The sequence below is a fragment of the Neofelis nebulosa genome, chromosome 3, assembly GCF_028018385.1.
Source record: "Neofelis nebulosa isolate mNeoNeb1 chromosome 3, mNeoNeb1.pri, whole genome shotgun sequence".
Classification (NCBI taxonomy): Eukaryota; Metazoa; Chordata; class Mammalia; order Carnivora; family Felidae; genus Neofelis; species Neofelis nebulosa.
The window spans coordinates 118,979,474-119,001,627 of record NC_080784.1 but is presented as its reverse complement, the minus strand read 5'-3'; the positions used below and the strand labels follow the sequence as shown (position 1 = coordinate 119,001,627).

General features: G+C 36.1%; 1 protein-coding gene across 4 annotated transcripts in view; it reads left to right on the top strand.

The window, feature by feature from the left end:
- TET2 (tet methylcytosine dioxygenase 2) overlaps positions 1-22,154 on the top strand; it is a 136,205-nt gene that overhangs the window by 34,698 nt on the left and 79,353 nt on the right. For all 4 annotated transcript variants that reach the window (XR_009259404.1, XM_058721758.1, XM_058721759.1 and 1 more), the window contains exon 2: positions 6,268-6,412. The gene's annotated coding sequence lies outside the window, so the exon portion shown is untranslated. The remainder of the gene's footprint in view (positions 1-6,267; positions 6,413-22,154) is intronic.

The window sequence follows — 22,154 nt, the reverse complement described above, 5'->3', positions numbered from 1 at the left end:
AAATTTCTAGACAGGATCCCCCAAATGCTTGGATGTTAGGAATGGCAATTCTGTTACAGGGAATTGTAAACCACATTCTCTGTTGGCTTTTCAGAGTTAAGATATTGGGCACATCTCTGTTTGTTTATAATAGCCCAGTCTCAGACCAATGAGGTCAAATATTAGCAGGTGTCAGAATGTCAAAGAAATGTTTTCATCTCAGATGAAAAAATTTATATGTGGGTTATTTTCCGTTTGAATTTTATTCAGTGTTTTCTTCTAATTTGGTGTCTCCATCTTGGTTTTTAAAAATATCTGTTCCATCATAACTTTTTGTTTGTTTCTGAAAGATATATAAATTGATCTGATAATTACATAAAATACCAAATGAATTTATGTCTGTCTATCTACATTTCATTATTATTCATTATTTTTTTATTTCATTATTTTTTATTTTTTTTAATTCATTATTTTTTAATTATTCATTATTTGTTTTAATTATTCATTATTTGTTTTAATTAATTAATTAATTAATTTATGAGAGCACACATGCATGGCAGAGGGACAGAGAGAGAGGGAAAGGGAATCCCAAGCAGGCTGTACACTGTCAGTGCAGAGCCCATTGTGGGGCTCAGTCTCACGAACCATGAGATCATGACCTGAGCCCAAATCAAAAGTGGATATGTAACCACTTGAGCCACCCAGATGCCCCACTGTGGTTGGTTCTTAAAATAATTTCTTTGTGTAATGGAAATACGGTGCCAAACAATTTACAGCTTCTGCCTAATAGTTCAGCTTTGTTTGGCAGTTTTAGATTTTTAAAGATTGATTAGAAACACCCTTGTTTGGTGCATATTTGTTTTTAGCGTAGTGGAATTTGTTCTTTAAAGGCTTACTGAATTTTTCCTCGGAGTTACCACTTTGTCTCTTTTAGGAAGTTTAGGGAGTAAACATGCATGAAAACTTCCTTTAGTTTTCTTCTTAGAGTTTTAACTGCTGTAGTGATTTTTTTTTTTTTAAGCATTAATAGAATAGTCATTTTTACCAAGCAGCTGACATTCTGAAATAGCACTTCCCTTTGGGCACCATACAGTTGGGATCATGTACTTGCAGAGAAAGGGTATAGGAGGGAGTAAGGGGGAGATGGAGGAGGAAAACCATTTTATGGGCATATCCTGCTGATGTCAGTAACCTGCTTTCAGTGAACTCCAGTGTGACCCCGTTTAGACCTGGAGGAGGATCACATTTGAGCAGGGGAGCAGCTGAGGCGGCATCACAACAGAAGGAAACACCTATTGCTGGGAGCTTTGAAGAGACATGCAGTGAGGATGGACAGGTAGCACAAAGGGGAAAGGAAGGACTAGATCCATCAGGATAAACATAGTTTGTGATCAAAGTATTCATGACTTTTGATCAGTGATTGAAAGGACAATATTTAAGGCCCCAAAGAGAGATTTCTGTACATGATGCATAGTTTGTATTGATATATACATGTTTATAGGTAAAGTAACATGTTTATAGGCAGAGAAAAGTTTTACTTTGATTTTGAGAGAAAGTGTCTGCTTCTAGGGTTTGAAATACAGAATAATTTCTCTTTCACCAAAATGAAATGTTTCCTTCGTTGAATCTCTTCTACCTGGTCAGAGGTTTATGAAGCATGGTAGCTAAGAGCACAGGCTCTGGACGTCCACCACCTACAAAGTGTGTGCTAAAGGACACAGCTGACAATATTTTAAAGATTAAATGGCTAAGAATGCATTCAATAAATCTTAGCAATTTTTATGGTCATTGTTTTTTTTTTTATCTACATTATAGAAAATACTGTAGAGAGTAGATACTATCCTTTTAAGACACAGTGAATGGTTTATGAAGATTAAATGCCAGAATAGACTTTAATTTAGGAAACAAAAATCTGCCTTGGAACCACATTATCCTCAGAAAGATTACAACTTTGACCCTGAGGTTTATTTCATTAAAATAAAAATGTGGATATGTGTGTGGGAATGAGAACATTTAAACATACTCATAGGCTTTCCCTCTTAGGTTATTTTTTCTCTTATGGCTCTTACTTTGACCTTTGTCTTCAGCAGTTGCCTTCGTGTTTGTTCTGTTTTGTCTTCTGGGTGATTTTTGGTATAATCTCAGTATATCAGGTCAGAGGGAAAACTCAATGTGTAAGCTGACTGACAATGTTTTGCATTTTCTTTGAGAATATTTACCATAGCATCCTAAATAGTATTAAACTTTTCTTTCAGTCAAGGTCCCCAGCACATGAGTCATCCCTCTATTGATTTCTGAATGTTTCTATTTTGGAGATTTTCCCAAACTGAACAGTGCCAGGATCGTGGACTGTTGAAGAACTATGTTGTGACGAGAGATTTGTGGTCTCTTGTGGGTGTACATTCTAATTGTTGGGGTGGTTTCTTTTTTAAGGGGGCTGTTTGGGGCATAAAAAAGTGTAACTTCATGTTCTCCATAATAGTTTGCCAGCTGGTTTCCAGCTCACCAGATTACTGCTTGTAGTGACACTCATTTCTCTAGGACTCTTGATCTTGTGCCAACCCTTAGTGGTACCACTAAGCCTGCTCACACCATTCTGAACCGAGGGCACTGGTGTCCTGAGTGCCTGAAAGAATAGATAAAAATCTAATACCACTTCAGGGGACTTACAGCTAAAGTTCTGGTAAAGCTCCGAGTATAAAGAATATATTATTTTACTATGTAAGTTTTATATTATTTTAAGCAGAAAACAGGAGGGCAACTGTATGGTTCTGTTCTGTATTCCTTAACTTTTGAGCCATAAGTAAACCCAGCTTTAAGGAATCTGTAAACCCAGCTTTAAGGAATCTAGGCGTATACAATGTCCCTCTTCTAATCTTTCCAATGCTTCTTTGATCCTTTCTAAAAACACGAGATATTTCATTGTCTCCAACCCTGACCTCTTGTCTGATAATTATTTATTTGGAATATAGAGGTTCTCAAACATATCATGTGAAGAATTTATTTTGTCATTTCAGATTTCTTTTCAGAATTATCTCTGGTTAATACCATTATTTTTCTTTGCAACTAAACTCAAAGCTTTACTACCACAACTGAGCCTTTATTTTTCTCCCTATTTCTAGAATGTTAGTAAATATCCACTCCTTTCCCAATCAGTAATATTTCCCTGCTTGATCATTTTATTTTATTTCCTCTGCCACCCTCTTGTTCAGACTCACCTCTTGTTCAGTGTATCTGAACTACTGCAGTAAGTCCGTATCTTGTATTAATCACTTAGAAGCTAAATCTTCTACTACTTCATACTTACTAGGATGACTTTTAAAAAAAAAAAAAGACAATAGCAAGTGTTGGTAACGATAAGGAAAAATTGGAACCCTCATACATTGCTGACGGGAACGTAAAACAGCATAGCCACTCTGCAGAAGTTTGGCAATTCCTCAGAAGGTTAAATACGTAATTATCATATGACTCAGCAATTCCATTTCTAGGAATTCCACTTCTAAGAGAATTAAAAATGTATGTCCACACAAAAACTTACAAATAGTGAATACCCATGTTCAAAGAACATTATTCACAATGGCCTAAAGGTGGAAGCAACACAAATGTCCATCTACAGATGAGTAGATAAAATGTGGTGTATACATATAATGGAAACTATTCAGCTTTAAAAAGGGAAGAAATTCTGACACATGCTACAACATGGACAAATCTTGAAGACATGCTAAATGAAATAGCCAGTCACAAAAGAGCAAATATACTTCTGCTTATATGAGTTACCTAGAATAATCAGATCCATAGAGACAAAAAGTAGAATTGTGTTTGCCAGGGGCTTGGGAGAGGGGAGACTGGGGAGTTCTTGATTTTTTTTTTTTTTGGTATATTTATTTTGAGAGAGAGAGAGAGAGAAAGTATGCATGAGCATGGGAAGGGCAGAGAAAGAAGGAGAGGGAGAGAATCCCAAGCAGGCTCTGCAATCTCAGTGCAGAGCACAGAGCCTGATGTGGGGCTTGAACTCACAACCTGTGAAATCATGACCTAAGGTAAAACCAAACATTGGATGCTTAACTGAATGAGCCCCCCCAGGCACCCTGGGGAGTTCTTGATTAATGGGTAGAGAGTTTGAGTTCGAGAAGATGAAAAATTTCTAGATAAGGATGGTTGCATAACAACAATAAGACTGCTTAATGCTACAGAACTATACACTTAAAATATGGTTAAAATGCTAAATTTTATGTTGTATATATTTTACCACAATATAAAAAGGCTTGTAAATGAATGTTCATAGCAGCATTATTTATAATAGCTAAAAAGTAGAAATAACCCAAATATCTATCATGAATAAAGTGTGGTATTCCTAACAGTGGAATATTATTCCGCCATAAACAGGAGTGAAGTACGGATTCACACTAAACATAGATCAACTTGAAAAAATTATGCTAAAAGAAAGAAACCAGACATAAAACAACCCACATTTTGAATGATTTTATTTATTTGAAATATCCAAAAGAAGTAAATACACAGAAACAGAAGGGGGATTAGCTGGAGGATGGATGAACGAGGACTGATTCCTAATGGGTAATGGATTTATTTGGGGAGTGATTAAATGGTTCTTGAATTTGGGCACCTGGGTGGCTCAATCGGTTAAGCATCCAACTTCGGCTGAGGTCATGATCTCACAGTTTGTGAGTTCAAGCCCCGCATCGGGCTGTATGCTGACAGCTCAGAGCCTGGAGCCTGCTTCGGATTATCTTCCTCTGTCTCTGCCCCTCCCCTGCTCATGCTCTGTCTCTGTCTCTCTCAAAAATAGACATTTAAATAAATAAAATAAAATAAATAATTAAATAATTCTTTAATTTGATAGTGGCAACAATGGCAACTTTTTGACTGAAACCCACAGAATTGTACACTTTAAAAGAATTAATTTTATGGCATGTGAATTATATCTCAATTTTTAAAAACTCAATACACAATTTTATGATGCCTTGTTTCTACAGAAACAGCATGTCTATAGTCTTGGCTTACTATTTCTAGCTATGGAATTGTGAGAAAATCAAGTGTCCTCCCTTCTTATTATGTAATATAGGGATAATAATAACTACCTCACCAGATGTTTGTGTTAAATGAGGTAACATATGTAGTACATCAAGCACAGTGTCTGGCATTTACTAAGAACCCAGTAAATTTACTAGGACCCCTTGGGACATGGGCCTTCAACAGCTTTCAGTACTATTCCACATACTATTCCCAGATATTCCAGAAAATGGCCCAACTCATTTAGCCATTTATCACTAGTCTTTACATTCTGGCTCAAATCTGCCTCTTCATATTCTTCTAATGCTCCTTAATGGAAAGCCATCAGTCAGAATGGGCTTTTTAGTCTCCCTCAATTTGCTGCACTTTTTCTTGAAGCTGTGTCCTTGCCTGAAAACAATGCTCTTTCCCTGTTCCTGTCTTTTCTCTTTCACCCTGCCCTTAGAACTCAGGTGACTTTCTTCATGCATTAAACTTTCTCCCTTATTTAAATTCATGGTCATCTCTACTTTTGTAGCATCCAAAATTTTCACTACATGTTAGACTACTGAAGCCTTACTTGGTTATATTTTCAAAGCATGTGTCTTGTTAGGTGATCATATTAAAGTTTGTTCGATCTTTTGACTAATAAAATCCCTGAACATGGGGACCACATGTTATAATGCTTTTACCTTTTTCATAGCATTTAGCACATTGGCTTGATATAGTATATTCTATATCAACATTTGCTATTTATAAGTTAAGTTAAGTTAGTGTTGCATCTCAATAAGTATAAGGCCTTAAATTAATGATTCTCACTCCTGGCAGCCCCTTAGAATTACCTGGGAAATAAAGCTTCATTTTAGCCCAACACATCAGAATGTCTGCGCATGAGGCCTCAGCTTTTCCTGCAGGTGATACTATTGCAAACAAAGCTGAGAACCATTGGATTCAGTAGATGAAGTAATGAAGCCAGTGGGTCCCAAGACTAATTGATTATCATGATCAAGATATGAGAATTGCTGATTAGGCAGAGGTCCTGGGGGCATTGCAAAGTCCTCTACAAATAACTAGTATTATATTATGGTGCATTTGGGAGTTTTCACGGCTTTGAGAAATATCCTCCAGCCCTGAATTTTTTAACAGCCACTGGCTGTTAAAATATCCAGTTATGGACACCTATAACTTTTTAAACTTTACATAATAGCTTTCAGACTAGATGTACTTCTTGTTCCTTTTTGCAAACTTAAAAATACTCAAACTCTGTGTCTTTTCTAGGCTGGCCAACATCATCAGCAGACCCTCTCAAGATTGTCTACTCGCCCTTGCTCCTGTTGAGTTACCACCCTTGGAAGCAGGAGATGGGCTTTGCAGCAGCCAACAGGCCATGATCCAGGAGGAGCAGTAAGGGACAGAACTGCTGGTAAGACACTGGGGACAGTTGGTTCTTGGTTTCTAAGAAATACAAATTTATTCCTAGTTTAATAGTCAGTCTCTGTTCTAACCTTCAACTCTAAATTTTTCTGTATTCCTTCAAATACCTTAATTATCTATGCTTTGAACACATGGGTTGGATTTTATGACCTATGAATTCCCTGAAGTTTTGTATTGACTTGTAAGTTTGTATGTACGCATGTATGTATGTGTATATATAAAATTTTCTGGAGAAAAAGAAGATTTTTATCATATTCTCAGTGTCTTTGAATTTAAAAAGAGCCATTCAAATATAGCTATAAGCATGGAGAAACATGATATTTATAACCACTTGTCACAGTATTTCTCCTCCCCATTTGTACCTCACTTATGGCCACTTTGTCTCAATTTGTTAGGACCAAAAAAAACCTGATTATTTGTGGTTATTTGCTGACCAGAAAAATGAGCACCTACTAAACCTAGGCAGCCAGTTTTCATGATAATTTACCTCCACCAAAGTATCAGAGAACCAGAGTGTACAGTGGCAGGTATCAGGAGGGCCTATGTAATTTTTCACATGATTTTTCTGAAACTATAAATAGAGGTACTGACAGAGAGGGAGATACCAACTACTTTTTTCATCTACACTGATGTTAATAAAGATCAATTTGTTCTTAATGCCACTGACAAGCTAATGAGTGTCCCAACCTAAAGGTTATTTATCAGACCATCTGTATAGATAAACAAAAGTGAGGAACTGATATTTTTTCCAAAATATTTAAGATGGACATCAGAATGAATTTCATGTATACCTTTGCCTGTACTATAAGTAAGTCAGTTAAAATTTCAGGGGCATTGTTGGAAAGAAAATGGAGGTTAAGTTAAAAAAAAAAAAAAAGAATGAGTCTTTTTTTTTTCCTTTTGTAACTCTTTTAGCAGGTAATTCATTTTCAGTTTCACTGAATCTTGTTTATGCATTCAGCATAACAAATCTTCTAAAAGGCCTGTGTAGCTGTAATCTCTGCCCTCACTCTAGACGCCTGAGGATATAAGTATCCACTCTGCCACTTGATACTTCTTAGAGACTGACCTGGTGCTGAGAAATCCTTCCCAGTGTGTCCTCAGTTAAACTCCCATGATTCCTAGATGTTGCCATTTTCAAGACATAAGGCAAGTACATCTGCCTAGATTACCTCTCTGCTCTGGGAATTTTAAGTCACTTCTGTAAGGAAAAGAGAACTCAGCACTACTAACTCTCAGAATGAAAATTTTCCCCTTGCATGCTAATATTTTTAGCGTATTCATTGTCACTGAAAATAGACTTCCTCTTTCCCCTCTCATGCTGGAAAATCTTAGGTAATTATGAATAAAGCATTCTTTGCTTTTCCCCTCCTCCCGAAATGGATGCTTTACCTCTCACTGTGAGGACTGTGGCTACTCATTCTGTACTTGACCTTTACATGAGAACTGAGATGCATTTTGAAGATGGAAGTTTTACTTCTTTAGTAAAATCATAACAGAACTTTCCTCAGAGACAAAGGATAGGTAAGGAAGGAAGTGCAAAGTTTAGGGAAAAATGTAAGAGAAATTACTAACAAGAAAAGAAGAAATTAAAGTATTAGCTATTTGTAAGAGAGAGAGATTTCACAATTAACTCCCAGAAGAGGTCTTCCGTCAAATCCAAAGAAGAATATTATTTTGCATTTAGCTTTTTATAGTGAGATAAGCTTAGCCTAGGAGATATTTTCAGTGGTAAATAAACCTAGGACTTATTTTTAGTAATATTTATTAGCTTTGTGTTCTTGGAGAAATTATTTAACCTCTTTAAGTCCTGTTTTATTTGGCAAGGAGGAAAATAGGTCATAATAATAATGGGATTATATACATATATGGATATATGTACATATGTAGATAATATATACAGGGCCTGGCAGAAGTAAATTCTAAATTTTATATTAGCAGTTGTTCATTATTATTAATGTTATTAATGTTGCTTTCAGTTTTAAATAATGAATTTAATCAAAATGTATTTCTTGAGCACCTGTCAGGTACCAGGCACTCTTTAGGAACTGGGGTACATTACTGAACAAAAACGTAAAAGTCCCTGTCCTTGTTTAGCTTAGAATCTAGAGTGGTAGACATAAACAAGATAAATAAATAAAAATGTATAGCACATTAAATACCAAGAGGTGCTAAGCATGAAAAAATTAACACAGGAAAAGACAATTGGAGAGATGGTGAGGTAGCAATTAAAGATGGAGTAGTCAGGAAAGACCTCATGAGAAGATTATTTTTTGAGTGAAAACCTAAAAAAATAATAGTTACACAAACAGACCATAAAGTCATATGGGGAACAAAAGGGAGAGGAGAAGATCACAAAGACCTAGAGGAGTATAAAGTTTTCACAGAATGATTCAGACAGAACCGGAGGATTTTACATGGCTAAATCATATATCATATGTAAGTGATATACCCATATAAGTGATATAGGTAAGAACTTTGGAAGTTCAAGGAATAGCAGGGTCCATCTAGACTAAAACAGTTAGAGGAGGACTTCACAAAGGATGATGGCAGATGGTGGCCTGGATCTTGAAAGATAGGAAGAAATTGGATAGTTGGCACAAGAATACAGACTTTCAGTTATAAGATGAAGAAGGTGTGAGAATCTAATGTATAATATGTTGTTGTCTATAGTTGACAACACTGTATCATATAATAGAAATTTGCTAAGAGAGTAGAAGTGTTTTCACAGGCTCAAAAAGGTAAACTATGTGAGGTGATGAATATGTTCATTAATTTGATGGAGGGTGAATCCTTTCACAACGTATATAGATAGAAAATCATCACATTGTGCACTTTAAAAATAACGCTGAAAGAAAATCTCCAAAGAAGTTCTAATAAAAGTTATTGTTAGACATCACAGTTCCATAGCCCTCACACTATCATCCATAAAAACAATAATAACAACAACAAACCAAATGGAGAATGACATCCTAGTGGAGAAGTGGAAGAGAAACATAAGATGTTTGAAATAAGGAGTGAAATAAGGATGTTGGCTTTGAGGGCAGGAGGGCTAGGCAAAGGACAAGGGGGAAGAAGGCAACGGGAGGCTATCTGGTATAGAGATGGCAAGTGGTGAGAAAGAAGCTAGAAAAGCAGGTGAGGCCAAATTTTGGAAAGCCCTAAGTCCAGGCTAAACATTATTACGTGCCATCATACAAATAGCAAGGAGCAATGGAAGCAGGCGAGTAGAAAGATGCATTCAGGTCACTGACAATACAAGTTTAGCAGAGTATGGAGATGGCGGAAGTGGCTGAAGTGATTCAGGAGTGGGTTGAGAACGTGGATTGTGATATTAGAGATAGGACTGAAAAAGGAAGATTGATTTGATAGGGAAAATCCTGAGGATTTGATCACTAATTGCCATTAGGAGATACAGAAGAAGAGTCAAAGGTTTCTCTACAGGTTTTAAAGGACCCATTAAGTGTTGGCATTAAAGGGAATAGGGATATTAGGGCATATTGTGCATCTGAATTCATGGTGACTGAGGTGAGATAACCCACTGTAGGTGTCCTTAAAACTACTAAGGATAAAGTCCATGCAATGTTTAACAGGCTGAATTGAATTGCTAAGAGCAACTTTCACTGTGCATTGGAATCCATGTAAATATTAACTTGGCACAAAAAAAAATTGCATGAGAATCTGCCTTTTTTTCTTTTTACACCAAGCTGGATTAACAGAGAATCATAAAATGTTGCTCAAAAGTGGGCCATTAGACACCACCTTAGTCCAATTGGCTAATATTATGGCAGACTAAAAGTTACCCAGACGTGACACATGACTTCCTAACGGTCATATCAATGACTGTTAGCTATTGGCAAAACCTGGCCCCAGGTGGCCATATTGAGACCTACTGCACCTCCCTGTCATCTGTAAGAAATGTTAGTGATTTGTATTTTGCCATCTTGTTTGTGGAGAAAGGAGTTAGAAGGTTTGGATTTGCCCATTAGAACTCTCTTGTAGCCATTCTTCTAATTAATATGGACATGTTCACTCTTTCTCACGAAACAGACCCTACTCATTTAGACGCTTCATTCTTAGTCATCCTCTCCTACCTATCGTCATGGTTGATGTATCCTGATTGAAAAATAAGTCATCTTTCTATTTCATCAATAATTGGAAACAGAACACTTATCTCTAATATTGCATTTTTTTCTGTTTATCTTTCAGAAGAAAAAATCACTTTTCTTATTTCAAACTTAAATCACCTAGACTTGAAAATTAAGACTCCAAGTGTCCTTTCCTTTCAGACCAGTCTTATGAACTGAAACCCATCATCCTTATTCTAACAAACCCAATTGATTTATCCATGGAGTCACAGGACTTTAAAACAAAAATAGATCCTAGACATCATCTAAGGCAGTTGTCTTCAAACTATTACTCTCCTACCCATCTGTTACTGTTTCCTTCTCTTTAATAAAATGTAATTATCTAGCAAGCGTGCAGAAGTGTATTTAAAGAAGGAAAATGTTTATTTTTCTATTTATAGAAATTTTATAGTAGTGCTACAATTCTTTGTTTCTTTACTCTCTCCATTATACATGGCACATTATGATACAAGTCATAATTGAACCATTGTGAAAGCCTTATCCGGTATATATTTTAAGGCCCAGATTGGTCTCATTGTCTCTATGTCCCAAGAGACTGAATTATAGAAACTATTGACATTCTCATGGGATTCTGCTGAGAACTTTGGCAATCCCTGAATTCACAAATAGCACTGTAGCATTTTTTATTTGCATTAACGGCTATCCACATGTGACCAGTACTATGTGTTTAGAACGGGTAAGCCATGCTAAAATAGACTACACACTATGAAGGTTATTTTCACCATTCTTGTTTCAGTTTCCCCATCAAACAGTGAAGTATCAGTTGTCTCCATTGATCTCATAGGATATTTAAGCAGAAATGAAAGTCTTGGTGAAGACACTTTGTCTTCTGAAAGAAAGTTGCAATGCAAATAAAGACATTATTAATGTTTACCCATATTTACAGATGTTAATCTGACCAAAGCTTTTTCTCAAAATCTGAAATAATGTAGTCTACTCTTATCTATGGGGGAAATGTTCCAAGATACCCAGTGGATGCCTGAAATTGTGGATGGTACCAAATCCTATATATACTGTCTTTTTCCTACACATACATACCTATGATAAAGTTTAATTTATAGACACTGTAAGAGATTAACAACAACTAAAAATAGAATAATTATAACAATATACTGTAATAAAAGTTACATAAATGTACCCTCTCTCTCCTTACTGTACTATACTCACCCCTCTTCTTTTTGTGATGATGTGAGAAGATAAAATGCCTATAGGATGTGGTGAAGTGAGGTGAATGACGTAGGCACTATGACATAGCGTTAGGCTACTACTGACCTTGTGACCATAAGTCAAAAGGCAGATCATCTGCTTCTCGATCGTGGATGACCGCCGATAACCAAAATCGCAGGAAGTGAAACCACTGATGGGCAGGGGAGGGGCAGGAGCGAGTAGCCGGACTACTGTAATGTGTTATCTTGGCTTTTTTAACGTTGAGAAGATTGGGAGAACAATTAATGGGTTTCTTGGAGAATCTGTGATCGTATAGTTAATGTTGTATATGTGTGTAGCGATTTTGTAATTCTCAAAGGCATGCACAGTCCTTGAATTTTGCTGGGAGTCTGGAGGGACTTTAAGGAAAAGAAAAAACGTTGGCCATCTTCTCAAGATCTTGAATCTCCTCCATACTCACGCATGTGTACACACACATATTCACGTAACATCCTTCCTTAAATCCCCCTAGTCAGCTTGCTTCCTACTTTATTGAGAATATTGAACTCATTGGGCAAGAACTTCTGCTTTTCTTTTCCATCCATACCCCTAAATCCAGCATATCCGTAACTTTTACCTCTTTTCACAATTTGCTCACTTTTTCCATGAATTAATCATTTCCTGATTGTTCTTTCTGCTTCTATCCCTTTTTTTTTTTTTCTGATGGTCAATTTAAAGTGTCCCAGTATGCTCATTCTTAAGTGCATATCTAACCATGTACACTCCTCCTTAATGCCCTTTGATGGATACCCACTGTTAAACTTTGCTAAAGCAGTAGGAAGCTTCCCCCAACGCCAACCCACAAAGTTTTTAAAATTATAATGGAATTCTTGTGGTCCATGCAGAGACAGATGCAATGCGGGGGCTCTTGGGGTCACCTGCTTACCCCCTCTTTAGCTAGTGTGGCCCAGAACAGCTCTGTGAACCCCTGGTACCTAAAATACTCAGTTTGGAAAACAGCCTACAGAAAATAGACTGTGCACTTGATATCCCTATCTGGTTCTTAATTACTCGTCAACCTCCATGTCACCATATTGTCCCTCAGATTCTGTGAGGTAATTATTCCTAACTCTTTATATGTCTTGAACATAACATTATATTTTACACATTCAAGCCTTGGTAGTGGCTGCCCCTATCCTCCCCCTTTTCCATAAAGACCCGGCTCAGGTTTCTCATCAGCCAAGCCTCATATTTGTAGCACTCGTGTTCCTCAAACACCATACTTACTGTAGTCATTTGTGTCTATTTCTCTACAAACTGAAATCTCTAGGACAAAGACTGTGCCTTATCTTCTTATTCCTAAGAGCTTGCAGTGTCTGGTTACATAGTAGGCACTCAATCACACTCTTCAAAACAACTCACTTTGTGAACCTTTTCATATCTTTTATTTTTTCTTTGTCCCCTCTAGTCCCTAACTAAAATAGATACAACACTTGCCCCATTTGGGGATGGGAGGCAGGGAGGTAAGGAACTGGGGAAGGTGAGTAGCTGGAACTTGACATAGCAATATCATATACAAAATTAACACCGTTTCAGAGCTTGAACCCCAGACATACTCAGTTGTAACTAACACCTGTGTAAGTAACATTTGATGCCTGAAATATACCGCCCTGCTGCAGAATCCTACCCAAATTAAATGTATTACTGTTGGGATTTGTGCTTTTGTTGGCTATTTTGGGAGACTTTAGGGATGTATTCAGTATTCTAATTCCAGTAGTCTTTTATTATTATTATTATTATTATTATTATTATTATTATTATTATTTTAATGTTTATTTCTGAGACAGAGAGAGACAGAGCATGAACGTGGGAGGGGCAGAGAGAGAGGGAGACCCAGAATCAGAAGCAGGCTCTAGGCTCTGAGCTGTCAGCACAGAGCCCGACGCCCGGCTCGAACTCACAAACCATGAGATCATGACCTGAGCCGAAGTCGGTCACTCAACTGACTGAGCCACCCAGGCGCCCCCTAATTCCAGTAATCTTGATGAACATAAATGTTTCACTCTAGGAAGAGAAATTTGAAAGCTGTTGTAGATGATATTTAATGTCTATTGGGTGATAATTTTAATGAATATATACACTCAAGACCTTGTTCAGTAAAAAAACGTGAATTCAGGAAATGTTTTGAAAATTTCAGAAAGTTCAGTTGGTGATAGATTTTTTTATCTAGCAGGTTTTTGTTTTGTTCTGTTTTTCAGTCTCAGGGAGGAGGAGAAAAGTGGTCAGTGTACTTTACAATATAGGCTCTATGGGAGGCCATATGTTTGGCATTGCTGTCCAGGTGCTGCTTTGTGGTATTAGGAGGACATAGCTGGGATTGTAAGCAAGCTTGCAGGGCTAAATCAATATGCTAGATCTCTAGAGAGCATTTTTGGAAAGATTTTTGAGCTCCAGGTTCTCTAACCAAAGAATAAAGTGATTTTTTAGAATCCATAGCTTTTCTAGATTGTAAGAATTCATAGAAGAGAGTAAATAATCTTCTCAATTAAAATGCAGAATTGAACACTTAGAATTTTAAATGTATTTCACCTAGAACAAAAAAATGTGTAGCCTTGTGTCATATTTATTAAAAGTATAAAACCAGATGGTCTCAAAAAGGTTTTATTTCTCTTATTCAGTTTCATACTTTCTGAAAGTAAAATGTACTAGATGTCTTTGTTTAATTTGTACTTCAGCTGTCCAAATTTTCATTTTCAAAAGTTCTCCCTTCTCAAGGTGAATCACTTTTTAGACATTTTAAAAACTGAGATTACTATGATGGTTATTCTATTAGTTTTCCTAGAGTAGCAAAGTAGTAAAACATATTTGAATGAATGCTTAGTACATAGTAAGTATTTAATAGTTTTTGGTTGAGTGAAGGGGTTATGATCATATAGGAAAGAAGATAATATCAAAATATTTTTTAAAAACTTTAATTTTTATTAATGATGTAGAAGAGACTTTTCTTCATTAACATGGGTCATGTAACTGGAATATATCATAAAATGCCTACTTTAAATCTTTATTGAGGCCAGTTAAGGCAGAAAGGGGGAGAGAAGTGGCCAGAAGATAAAAAGGGCAGTTTACTTAATTTATGTGACTCAAAATATTTACTAAGTTTGTAATTTACAATTGCAAATTTTGTAAAATTACAAAATTGCTATTACTATCATCTGAGAGAAAAGTTATGTATTTAAAAGCTCAAAGAAAATGATTATTTCCTCTCATGCCGTGCAGGAATCTTCTTTTTTTTTTTTTTTTTAACATTTTATTTATTTTTGAGAGAGAGAGAGAGAGAGCACACAAGCAGGGGAGGGACAGAGAAAGAGGGAGACATAGAATCTGAAGCAGGCTCCTGGCTCTGAGCTGCCAGCACAGAGCCTGACACAGGGCTTGAACTTGAGAACTGTGACATCATGGCCTGAGCTGACCATGAGATCATGACCTGAGCCACTCAGGTGCCCCCGTGTAGGACTCTTCTTTATTGCCTTCCTAGAAAGGACTAATCTAGCACCTCATTGGGTTCTTCTAATAATGGTCCACTCAATGATTTAGTACATTTTTAGAAAATTTCACTTGTTTAGTGCCATGCTGAGCTACAATCTACATTTGGTACAGAATGTTGGATCCCTTTTTCATACAGAGATCCCTTAAAGATTAAACTTTGGTGTTGGGTATTTCAGGTACCATCAGATGATCCTAGGGTTCCCCTATACTTCTCTGGGTGCTGTACCTCTATCAGTCTAGTCCTGAGGCACGCTTGCTTTCTTGCCCACCAGACCACACTGCCCCATCACACTGAAGCTACAACATACTTTTCATCACACAAGCAGCTGATAAGCCAAATCTCTTCCATTGAAACTTTGTGACTGTGATGGTCTAAATCAGTGTTGAAGATTTTAACACTTAATTCATTAGATTCCATTTTCTTACTTTTAGTTCCTCCTTTAAGCCTAGGCAAATTTATGAAAATCTGTTTCCATTCCATTTATTGTTTATAAACACATGCTCCCTCTGTCCCTTTCTCATTTCCTCCATACATTTCATGAGGATGACTTCTGTGTTGTCTTTGATATTACTGATTTAAATTTGATATAATTTTAAGTGGATAATTATTGAGAACAAGTCATATGTTTTTAATTAAAATCTTACCTAAAATTTAGAATACTTCTTATTCATGCACTCTTGCCCTAGCCTTCCCCCACCTTGTCCACCTTTCCTAAACAAAGGACAAATACTGAATTGGCCTGGCCTTACTGGAGTCATTTTAAGGACTTTGTTTAGTGAGTTGGACACAATTATGAATCATGAACCTAAGGATGTATTAGAAGGTAGGCTTGAGGGCACCTGGGTGGCTCAGTCTTGGTTAAGTGCCAGACCCTTGATTGAAATTCAGGTCATTATCTCATGGTTGGTGAGATCTAACCCGCATTGGATTTTCTCTCTCTCTCCTCTCTCTCTCTCTCTCTGCCCCTCTCTGCCCTCTGCGCCTCTCCCTGCTTCTCTCTCTCTCTCTCTCTCTCTCTCTCTCTCTCTCTCTCTCTCTCTCTCTCTCACACACACACACACACACACACACTCTCTCTCTCTCTCTCTCTCTCTCTCTCTCTCTCTCTCTCACACACACACACACACACACTCTCTCTCTCTCTCTCTCTCTCTCTCTCACTCATACTCTTTCAAAATAAATAAACTTAAAAAATAAAAAGAAGGTAGGCTTGAACATGTAGAAGCAATTTTCTCAGTTCTGAATTTGTGGTTCTGTTTGCCTTTGCTTAGGAAGAGGGAACATACTGTTCCATTGGTTGTGCAGATAATGCATTTTTCATCTTTGATCCATTGATAGACTTAATTTTCCATATAACCAATTTATCAGGAATAGCAGCTAATACACCTGATAATAGATCATAGAAACCTGAAAATGTTTGGTCTAAGTCACATTAGAATATGAGGGTCAGAATGATATAATAAGCACAACTGGCAAGGATATGAAGAACTGTGAATTTGTTTTTAGAGGACATTAGAACTGATGTATTTAAGCTTTAAACTTCCACTATTGTTTCCCTAAGCATCAGTTCATCATTATTTCTATTTGGGAAAATTCCTTCAAGAGTTTTGTCAACATCGGAAAAGGGATGTTTATATATAAAAATATCTGCTAACTCCTTACTCTTTATATGTTCACTCAACCACAATCTAATTACCTTTTTACTCTTCATTTACTTCCTTTCTGAGAACATTGCTTCTTCTTTGATATGAATACACACACACACACACACACTTTTTTTTAACACCTAGGTCACACTTTTAAAAAGAGAAAGAAGGTTGACTTCACTGGGATGCTGTTGTTGTGTTTCATGTTCATGAGATAATTGTCTTGAGACAACTTGATTGAAATACCTGTTGATGAATCCTATACCTAGAAGATTGAAAAGAATTGTCTTTAAAATCAGTTTTTCTTGGGATGAGCATCAGGTGTTGTATGGGAACCAATTTGACAATAAATTTCATATTAAAATAATAATAATAATAATAATAATAATAATAATAATAAAGCAGATACATTAGGGCAATGTGAAACAACAAACATGGGCTTGAGAAGTCCCTTTGTGTAAGAAGGCTCAACCGAATAAATTGGCTCAGGAAAAATCATTCTAAAAAAAATAAAATAAAATAAAATCAGTTTTTCAGCTGAATCATTTTAGTACTTACAAATCAAGAGTTTGATTTGGAAACATTACATTCAATATATTTTTAAAAGTTGGATAAATTTCCCTTTAAAACAAAATCACTTCTCCAAAAGAGGCTCCATTTTTTTCCCCAAATACATAATGGAGAAGAAACCTTTTCCTATTGAAATGATACATATTAATATATATTGCTTGCTCTATTGTTTAATGCAAGGTATGTCTTAAAAATTTTGTTGGACGTGTAAGTATATTTTCATGTATTCATAATAAATAACACAACAGATGTGAGGCAAAAAAAAAAGTTTTAAAAATGATAAATAATGTGTGCATTGGTGCTATGCTGGTTTCTGTTCCCATTGCAGTGCTCAATAGTTTTCTGCAGATAAAATTATCAGTTGATAACATTTAAACCAGGCACTTTAGTAAGTGGAAGTATTACTTATTTATGAGCTTTTTTTTTTTTTTTAACTTAATTTTATTGAGGGGGTTTCAGGACTACTAATCATGGATTATATGAAGCAAAGTATAAAGCAATAGAAGGTCACCTCCAAGTTGAGGATAGAGTTGAATTCCTGCCAATATAGTTTACTATGGTATTATTAATAGGACACCTTCATCCAAAATCTTTACATTACCAACTCCTGCCCTCCAGATCTGTGTGACCATGGAAACTGCTGCATATTTTGTGAGATAACACTGTCCCCCAACTTCATTCCTTGATATATTTTGAACATAGATGTATGTCCAATGAACTATTCCCAGAGAAATATATGAATGAGTACATACACACACACTCACTCACACACACACACACACACACACACACACACATACACACATACACTTATCTCTTCAAACTTTATTATTACAGAAGATTTGCAAAAACTGTGGATAAATAGCATATATTAATCTTGATGGATGATGTTGAAAGTAATATGAAAATCAAATTAATTCTGTTTTTCCTAGCCCTTGCCTTTGAGAAGCCTGAGTGTTCTGGGAGGTAGGCTGACTGCTTCAGGGTAACCAGGTGAATTACTGGTTGCATTGAGTCCACCTCTCAGATGCTCTGAATGCTTATGTAATAACTTTCTACCCACTGCTGCATACAACCTCCATTTTAAAAAGTCTGTAATTCAGTTTTTTCTTTTTAATCTTTTGTTATAAACTGATACATTGTTATTAAAGAAATTATTAAAGGAAACACTTTTCTAATTACTCATTGTTCTCAGATACCTTAGTGATTGTTTTTCATCTCTGAAATTCTGTTTTCCTTAAAGGCAATAAATTTTTTTTTGTCGTCTTGTGAGTGATACTTAATATTTTTAGTACCATCATAACTTTAATCAATCAAGGCCATATTAAGCCCTTATTTTGAACCATATTTCTACTTTTTGTAATGAAGCTTGGGTGTTTTTTTTTTCTCCATTATTGATAATTTATTGAAGAGAAAGTACTACCCTTCATGTTCTGTAGTTTTGTATAGGATTACTGACAACAAAATAGGGGACACAATATTAACACCATAAAGAGTTTATTGTGAAGAAATGGAATGGTTGTGAACTATAGCAGGCAAAATGAAAATTTAGTAAATGCAAATGTTTTCTGGACCAAAGCAGAACATGAGTAAACAATCATATCAAATATAATTGGATACCTGGCCAAATATTTTTTTAATGTTTAAGAAGGGTCAGTGAAACATTTGAATTGCATAGTCTTCCCAATAAGCTGAAAATGACCTAATGATGTTTGAGCTCTTGAAGTACTTGAACTTCTCTTTTATTCTTATTATGATCCCTAACACTGTGCTTGGAACATGGTAAGTAATCAATAAATGGTTGGCAGTTGAATAATGATTATCATTGATTTACTAAACAAGGAAGAGAGTTGGGAAAGTGCTATCTATCAATATCAAGTTGTTTACTTTGGAACATTTTATGTGAGATTAGGGAGGAAAACAAAAGTGAGCCATACGACTGTGCTATCCTAAGAATTACTTCCATTCTTACATGGAGCCCCATACAAATTTATATTTGGCCTATATAATTTCACCAGGGTACACAAAGCACCAAATTAGTTTAGAAGATAGTTGGAAAAGGATGCAATAGGAGAGGGTTTTAAACTGTGGATCTATTGGAAAATAATCTTGTTTCTAAGTTTTTAAAATCCTCAACAATACTGTGAATAGTTGGGAAGTAAATGTGCTTTGTGTCAGAGAAAGGTCTTTGTATATATTGATTAGAGTATTAGCACATTTCATCCCACAGAAAGGATTGTCTGGCTTTGGGAAACACACCTACCTGAACTCTTAATTATAGTAGTGACGCTGACAAGCAGTAGGCAATCCCAGAAAGAGCCAGAGCCATGATTAAGGATGTTGAGGAAACGTCTTGGGCATGATTTGAGTGAGTTTTAATTACAGTAAGAAATACACAACCTCTATGAAGTCATTTCCAACTCCTTGAGACAAATTTAGCCTTTCTTTTCTCTATCTCCAAAGCATGCTGTATAAAAATCTATTTGAAAACTTACCACACTATTTCCTTAAGATGTTTCAAGTATCTCTCTCTCTTCCTCAGGGACAAGAATGTTGAATCCTTAGTACATACAAGGCACTTAATATTCAAATGAATAATGGGCTACTATTGCCTAAAAATACAGACACCATGTAATAGCAGGTATGCAGCTGATAGAATAAAGTGCTCTCAGTCATTCAGAATAGTTTACTTGTGGAGGGATCTCTGGTAATCCTTTCTTTTTCTGTGCTTTTTAAAGTTTAAACAGCATTAGAGTTACATATTTCTTGGAATATTGAAAGAATGTGTTTGTGAGAACATTTGAGCTCTGGTCTATTTGCCAGATAACAATTTGTGAAGTTTAAAAATTGTATTCCATGGGGCGCCTGGGTGGCGCAGTCGGTTAAGCGTCCGACTTCAGCCAGGTCACGATCTTGCGGTTCGTGAGTTCGAGCCCCGCGTCAGGCTCTGGGCTGATGGCTCGGAGCTTGGAGCCTGTTTCCGATTCTGTGTCTCCCTCTCTCTCTGCCCCTCCCCCGTTCATGCTCTGTCTCTCTCTGTCCCAAAAATAAAAAAAAAATTAAAAAAAATAAAAATAAAAATTGTATTCCAAAGATATAAATTTATTTAGGCTTTATACCTTCTTAGAGCTTATTTTAGCAGTATACACTTTCCTATAACACCATTCAGTCTCTCCAGGTTTTCTAATTTGTTGTTCAAAGTATATGGTATTTTATTACTTTTTATTATTCTCATAGGTACATGACACCTCTGTCTACACTCTTATGTTTTTTTTAATTACCTTAGTGATTTTTCTGCCCACTGTATTCCTTTTCTTTTTTTTTTCACTGTATTCCTTTTCAAAGAATTTACTGTTGGATTTATTCATTAAACCAACTATGTATGTTTTTTGTTATATAATGCTCTAATTATTGTTAATTACTTTTCCCTTCTTTGCTTAAGTTTCTGTTATTTTGTTTTCCTAATTATTGGGTTAGAATGCATATGTCATTTATTTAATTCTATATTGTGTTGTCTATAAAAGATTTTAAAGCTCTGGTTATAATTTGGCTATAGCTCATGTATTTCAAGATGTGCTGTATTCATTACCTTTTTTTTTTTTATAAATTCTTTTAAAGTTTTCATTTCTTCTTTGAGCAAAATGTTACTTAGAAAAAGAAACAAAAATCTCTTCAGCTTATTCTCTACTTGACTGATTTTTGCAGTATTAACTCTGTGGGATATTTTTTTTTCTTCTTTTAATTCTGTTTTATATTTTGCTGTGGAATTATGTTACTGGGCTCTATTTTTCTTCTTCATTTCAGCCTGTTTTCTAATTTAATCATCCATCTGTTGTTTCAAAGAGTACCTGTGAAAACTTCCCCTTGGCAGGACAAGGCACAGATCTACGGTTTATTTCTAGAACATAAGCAAATCATTTCTGAAAGCATGCTCTTCAGCTACTATTGAGTAATATGTTAATTTTTTTTTTTTTTTTTCATTGAAGTTCTGGTTTTTTTCATAGGCACCATTCTGGATTTGTCTCCCCCCGCCAACCCCCCCATACATCCTTGAAGGAGAGCTGATTCACCTAATACCACAAAAGTGTGATAGTATCTTAGGCTGTTCAAAACATCAAAACATTCTTTCACTAGGAGATTTACTACATTATCACTGCAATTTCTTTTTATATTTGTTGAAAATATTGCTTAAGAGTTCAGCTCCCCCTGCCTGCCAATCTGTCTTTGTGTTTCTCTTTCACTTTGTCTCTAGTTCAGGTTTATAATTTGGTTTGTCTGATCTTCCTTCCTTCCTTCCTTCCTTCCTTCCTTCCTTCCTTCCTTCCTTCCTTCTTTCCTCCCTTCCTTCCTTCCTTCCTTCCTTCTTCCTTCCTTCCTTCCTTCCTTCCTTCCTTCCTTCCTTCCTTCTTCCTTCCTTCCTTCTTTCTTTCCTTCCTTCCTTCCTTCCTTCCTTCCTTCCTTCCTTCTTTACTTCCTTCTTTCCTTCCTTCCTTCCTTCCTTCCTTCCTTCCTTCCTTCTTTCCTTCCTTCCTTCTTCCTTCTTTCCTTCCTTCCTTCCTTCCTTCCTTCCTTCCTTCCTTCCTTCCATCCATCCTTCCTTTAGTGCTTTAGCCCACTTAGTTGGGAATAGCTCTATCCCTTTGGACCCCACTTTCCCCAGTGAGCCCTACCAGT